At 24.7% G+C, this 7,051-nt stretch overlaps 1 long non-coding RNA gene across 1 annotated transcript; it reads left to right on the plus strand.

Moving 5' to 3' along the window:
• The first annotated feature begins 1,322 nt into the window (after positions 1-1,322).
• LOC145828998 (uncharacterized) lies at positions 1,323-6,364 on the plus strand. The gene is made up of 3 exons (XR_014369537.1): positions 1,323-1,372; positions 5,349-5,481; positions 6,285-6,364. It is a non-coding gene; the product is annotated as an uncharacterized LOC145828998 (long non-coding RNA).
• Positions 6,365-7,051: the final 687 nt, after the last annotated feature.

The following is a 7,051-nucleotide window of genomic DNA, read 5'->3' on the forward strand; positions in this document are numbered from 1 at the left end:
ACGTTTAGTAGTAAAATTTCGATTTGACTCAAAAAATCTATCATATAAATAAAAATAATTTGTCATCATCAAAAATTTTTTTATTAAAAAACATATTTATAGTGGATTTACAGTATCTTTTCAATGCTTTTATACTATTTAACACAGTTTCTTACCTTTAACCTAACTCTAAACTATAAATAGACCCAAAAATGTGTACTTTTAAAAACCTGGAAGAAAATTGGAAAACCTTAAAAAATTTTTTGAAAAACAAGTGGCAACCCTGTATAAACAAAAAAATTTTGTCATCATCAAAAATTTTTTTATTAAAAAACATATTTAAAGTGGCTTTACAGTATCTTTTCAATGATTTTATACTTTTAAAACAGTTTCTTACCTTTAACTTAACTCTAAACTATAAATAGACCCAAAAATGTGTACTTTTAAAAACCTGGAAGAAACTTGGAAAACCTGGAAATTTTTTTGAAAAAACTAGTGGCAACTCTGTCTGTAGCAAGGACACTTCCATAGTGAAACTGTGATATACATATAAAGTTTATCTAGCTTAATTTTAGAATTAAACTGTTTTTTTTTAGTAAATAACTGAGTTCTTTTTAACTAAACAGTTAGTTTAGTATATTATGTAACAAGTTGATGTGTGTACTCTACCTCTTAATAACTTCTTCAAAGTTGTTTAAATTTGTAAAATAAGTTATAAGAGAAGTATATGCAATGTTTAAGTTTATTTATAATTTTAAAAGTTCCTTCTATGTCCTTTCGTTTATTTAGATACATTTATGTTAGGAAATGCTAAAAAATTGTGTCTTTTTTCAGACAAACTGTGTTTATAAGGTAGTATTACAACTGATAGAGCTGTTTATTGCAAGTACATCGATCATACACATATGGTTTAAGTGATATAATGTAAGTTTGATTGCAAAAAAACTGTTGTTTTAACCTGTTATTAAAACTAGATAGAAAGCTTTATATAGTTGCAAGTGTTAGATTTAAGATTTGGATTAAGAAAAGTCAGGAAAGTTTTCTCAGCTTGATCTGTGGCAAACCTGATAATAATAATAACAATTTTAATTATTACTACATTGTCACTTTGAATAGCACCATTTAAAAAAATATATTTTGTAGTGAAGATAATTTTTTTTAAATTTAGAACAATATTTTTTATAGTTTTGAGTAGATTAAGTTAATTAATTTATATTAAATACAATATTAATCTTTATAGTTCGATGAATCATTTCTATACCCTATTTTTGTAACAATAATAGTTTGCTTTTAAGTTTACTGCAGCAAAACTCACTTTATTTTTACTTTTAGATAAATTAATTTTAACACAAACCATGCTTACTTCTGCAATTTACATCTTAGAATGAGAAAGGTTAGTTAATTTGTAGATAAAAAGTTTAAGTTGTAAGAAATATTATTATAACTTTCAGTCCTTGTATAAAACCAGCCTTTTAAATTTTGATTACAAAAACTTTAATCTGGATTTTGAAGCTTTTTAATTATAAATCAAAAATATACTTAGTGGTATTTTTTAAATGAAATAAATTAAAAGCTTATGCATAGGTAAAAAAGTTTTGTATTGGTCTATTTAAAATAGTTTTTGGTATGTTTAAATAACCTACTGTTGGTTTATATGTTTTTGTTGATTTATTTACTAAGCTAATACCTAATAGTTGTTTAAAACTATATTGTTGGCTTCAAACTTTTATAAATAAAAACGTATTTAAAAAACTAAAGCTGCTTTAGGCTTGTTTGAATTTTGAATTTCTAAAAGTAAAGGCTTTTTGTTTGACTGCCTAGAAAATGAAAAAATAAGCTAATTTACAAAACTCAGAATAGTTTTTAACTTTAATTCTTTTCTTTTCCTCAAAAATTGTGTTTTCATAGGGTCTTTTGTTATTATTTTGGTGTTTAAAAAAATTTAAGCTTAATTAAGAGTTTTATTTTTTGACTAATATAAATGATTTTTGAATTACTCACAAGCTCAAAATAAATATTGATCACTCATGTGTGGCTTTATTGCCTCAAAGAGTGGCAGCCCTGTTCATTATTCTTATAACTTTTATTGATGTAGTAAATTATATATTACAATATTTGTTCTATTTTAAGTAAAAGTTTGTCAAATTTACATAAATATTAAGTTTAAAATGTTGTCTGTTAGGTTTACTGTTGAACTATAGTATAAAGTGTTTTACTATTATCTTTTAATAAGTTTTTTTTTTTCTATAAAATTTGAAAAGTTCTAGTTCATAAAAAAAATATAGTAAAATGACAACCCGTCCTAAAAGATAAGCCATAAACTTTAAATTTTTATATCAAAATGATACACTAACTGAAGCTGCAGTGTGTTATCTTCAAAATTTAAATTACTATTTTTTTATTCTAGCATTTTTTAGCACGGATGTTATACAAATCATAATTAGAATCCTGCAAAACCTGGAATTTGACAATTTAGTCAAAAAAAAAAACTGGGAGTTAGAGAAATTTAAAATAAACTGAAAAAGCCAGAGATATTGAACAAAAAATGTTAAAGCTTTGGAAAAACCTGAAATTTTAAACAATTTTTGCATATAAAAGACAAATTTTTGATAAAAGTCTGTTGTAATGTAAACCAATTTTTTTTAAAATTTAGATTTTTATTTTTTATAAATCATAATTATAGTAGCACTACAGTATGTTTTCAGTATTGCTATGCTATATATATAACAGTTTTTACCTTTAACTTAGTTTTACAATATATGGACAATAAAAATTGTACTTTAAAAAACCTGTGGCAAACCTGTATAAATTAATTATCCAAAATACTCAAATGTTTTCACAAATGCTAACTTATAATTCATTAAACACAAAATAGTTATCAAAAAAATAAGCTTCCTAGTGCTTATACGTTTTTAAATTATCTTTATATTACTCAAGAATAACTCCTTGCATTTATTCAATTTGTTTATTAACAATGAAAAAAAAAACAAGTAGAAATACAAACACACTAAAATGAGCTACATATTACATAACTATACAATTGTATTTCGATTCTTATAAGCATTATGACAAAAAAACTTTTTTGTAACTCAACTGCCTAATATGATACTTTAATTTTAGTAAAGAGTACGTTATTGGTAGTATTTACTTTTAAAATGTTGCTTTTTAGCCTACAGGTATTTACTACTTGAGTATTATAATTTTACGTTTAAGGCCATAGGGGGGGGTAGGCCATGTTTTTTACAAGTTGATCTTATTTTATAGAGTTTTTACTAAGCTTCAAGTTGCTTTTTACCGTTTTTAAAAATTCGAATTAGTTTTTGAGATATGACCGGCCAAAGTCGGGCCGTATAACAGGTTCCTTATGGGGAAGGAAAAACTAAAACGGCAAAAAAAGACTAATGCATTCAAAATCTATCTCCTCCTTCATTTTTTAAGCAATCTTCTTCAAACTTTCACAGTCTATTCTTTATACAATAACAAAAAAACGTTATTTGTAACTTTAAAAAATTTCAAGTAAAAATACCTTTTTTTTGAAAAAAAAAAATTTTTTTTGATAAAAAATCACTTTTTTTTTTTAATATTTGTCATAAAATTTTTATTTTTTAAAATTATTAAAATTCACAAATAACGTTTTTTTCTCATAATGTAAGAAACATTTCCTGAAAATTTGAAGAAGATTGCTTGAAAAATGAAGGAGAAGATAGATTTTAAAGCCCGTTTTTAAAAACTCGAGAAAAACGGCTTTAAAGTTTTGGTAAACTTTATTTTTTTATATAAATATTTTTATATAACCGGTCATAAAAAAAAAGTTACTTAATATTTTTAAAATCTAAAAAAAAGCATCTGAAAGATTATGAAATTTACTATAATATAAGTCTATATGTTATTTTTGGTCAAAAAATGGCTTCTACCCCCCCCTATGGCCTTAATAAATCAGTAGACATGATTAGATAAAAACTAAGTTATTTACATTTGTGTTATTACAGTCTCAACCAGTTTAAACTTAGTTTTTAAGGCCATAGGAGGGGGGTAAGCCATGTTTTTTACAATCTGACCTTATTTTATAGAGTTGTTTCTAATCTTAAAGATGCTTTTTATCGTTTTGAAAATTTCAAATTATTTTTTGAGATATGACTAGTCTAAGTCGGGCTGCATAATAGGTTCCCTATGGGAAGGGAAAACTAAAACATCAAAAAAAGACTACTTTATTTAAAATCTATCTCCTTCTACATTTTTCAAGCAATCTTCTTCAAACATTTACAGTCTAATCTTTATACGATAACAAGAAAACGTTACTTTGGAATTTAAAAAAGGTTTGTAAAGTAAAAAAAAAAAAAACACTATTTTTTTAATTTTTGTGATAACATTTTATTTTTTTACATTATAAAAATTCTAAAATAAAGTTTTTTTCTATTGATATAAGGAACATTTCCTGAAAATTTGAAGAAGATTGCTTGAAAAATGAAGGAGATAGATTTTTAGTAAATTTTTAAATTACCAAGAAAATTGACCCCAAAATATTTCTGGTCCATACATTTGTATCAGAAACTTTTTACAAAATTTAAAATATCTCAAAAGTTGAATGATATTTTTGAATTCTATAAAAACAGGCTTGTAGATTGTACTTCAAAAGTTAATTTTTGTAAAAAAAAATGTTGGATCCCCCTTATAGGTAATCAAAGTTTTAACAACATGCTGTTTACATTCTACCTAGCAAGTTGTTATAACTTTAACTGGATAAATAGCAGCTTTTATGTTTATAGTATATGTATTTTAGGTTAACATGTAAATAGTTACTTTTTGAAAGTTTATAAATCAGTTTTATTAGTACCTATTAGTCTATGAAATCCATAAAATTAACACTTTGATCAAATAAAAGAATTGACTTTATGTAATTAATTTATTTATTTTGATATAGTTTAAAAAACGTCAAGTTAAAGTTTTGAATTTTTATTTTTTTATGGTTGTTTTTTTTTTACTTTTAATTAACTCTTTCATAGCTATAAGTAGTTTTAATTATACGAGTGAAAAATAGTCATTAGGTTATTATATTAATAACACTTTTTAAAATTTTAGTATTTGTCTTTACATGAAAATAGATTTAAACTACCTTTTTCTAAACAATAAGGAAGTCTTTACAAATAATTTTTTATAGGAAAAAGTGATATGTGTAAGCACATTTGAAGTATTTGACTTGCTTTTTAACAAGTATCTTTTAAATATAGTTTTTAGTTATATATGAGTTTTTGATATTCTAAGAAAAAATTATTAAGATTATTTGAATAAAAAAAAATATTGTAAAAGTAGTTCTCAAACTTTTTTGTTTACAACACAGAAGTTTAAAATTATTTACCATTGCAAACCAGGAAGGAACTTTGACGCCGGTGATTCGAAAGACGACACGGCCTTTGTGTTCATCAAGTTCAATAATCTGTACGTGGTTTCAACAAGAACTTCAACATCATCATGATCACCGAATTCATGCACAAACTGTGCAAAGTTCGTTTGTTTGCTTGTAAGGTTTTATAAAGTCCAAGTGGACTTTGGTTTGCTAAACTAATTTAGCCATGAACTACTGATTAGAGATGTTATTAAAAAGCCAATGAATGTTTTTAATATATTACAACATTTTATTTCTCCTTAATACTATTCATATAACTTACTTTTTCATAAGATAATTTCATAAAACTTTTTGTAAGCATTTAAAATTTAACTTTTCTTTCCAATTTCGTTAATTAAAAGTTAATAAGTTTAATTCTAAAATTTCTGAAACTTTTCAAATCTTTCATTTCCCATAACTACTGCATTTCAAAACTCACAAAAGTATTTTCAAATATTAGTAATTAAGTTTGTCAACAATAAAAATACTTCGAGTTTATACCAGGAAGTTTCATTTATGACTAATCTATGTTATTGGATTTTGTATACAAAACAAACTTTTCAACAACATTAATGAGATAAATGGTTTTTTATGTGCCATAAAATTAAGTTAACTATTTTATCTTATACTTGACAAAAATTGAAATTAAGTCTATACTTTTGATGTTAGTAGCAGTAATATATATATAATAAAGTTTAATACAAGTAATGAAATAATGTTTCTCTTTTGATTACTTTATAGTTACTTTTTTACTATATAACTTTGTAAAATCTTATCTCTCAATAGCTTTGTACTTTATCGATGAGAATTGCTCGAAATAAATTGCTTAATTGGGTGAATAAGAATTACATGTTTAGTTGAAAGATGTTTTGTACTTTTTTAAATAAAAACATATAAAAATTACCAACAATTTTTTTCACAGATTCTGACCCATTACTTCAAAGATCTCGAGGAAGAATCGATAAAGGACAATTTCGTCATCATTTACGAGCTTTTCGATGAAGTATTTGATTTCGGCTACCCCCAGTTCAGCGACCCTAAAATTTTGCAGGAGTTAGTTTCAGTAAAATATGTACAAGTTTTTTATAAAAAGAAGAATAGTGATATTGACTAAATAGGGTTACCGCACACTCAGGGAACTCAGGGTAGTTCAGTATGTTTTGACTTTTTTACTCAGGATGATTCAGGACAGTTTTGATTTTTTATTAAACTCTTAGGATTAAAAAAAAAAAGTTAAAGTCTCGTAACAGATTTTTTTTTCCAGATCTAGAATGATATTTAGTTGATCCAGTTTCAATGTTTTGTTTTTTTTATATAACCAAGATTGTTTAAGAACATAATTTTGATTGATTTTGAAATACTTATTTATTAAATTTTTTAGCCTTCCGGCTAGTTCTTCACTATTCTTAAAAATAACAGTGTAGTTTTTATTTGAAATTGATATGTATCATAATTTAAGTTTATATTAAACAGGAACGGTTTAAAGAGGAACGGGTCTAAATTGCACGAAGACAAATTTGCACGAGGGAATAAAATTTCACGAAGACGATTTTGCGCGAGTTACATTTTCGCACAAGAGTAGAAACTACAAAAAAAAATTAGTAAAAAAAAAGGAAAAAAAAAATGTTACTGACTGACAGTAAGGGTTAGGGGTAACAGGGATAGTAAAAATGAGAATAACCAATGAAA

This window comes from Thalia democratica, chromosome 2, assembly GCF_965202585.1.
Source record: "Thalia democratica chromosome 2, ktThaDemo2.hap1.1, whole genome shotgun sequence".
In the NCBI taxonomy this organism is placed as follows: Eukaryota; Metazoa; Chordata; class Thaliacea; order Salpida; family Salpidae; genus Thalia; species Thalia democratica.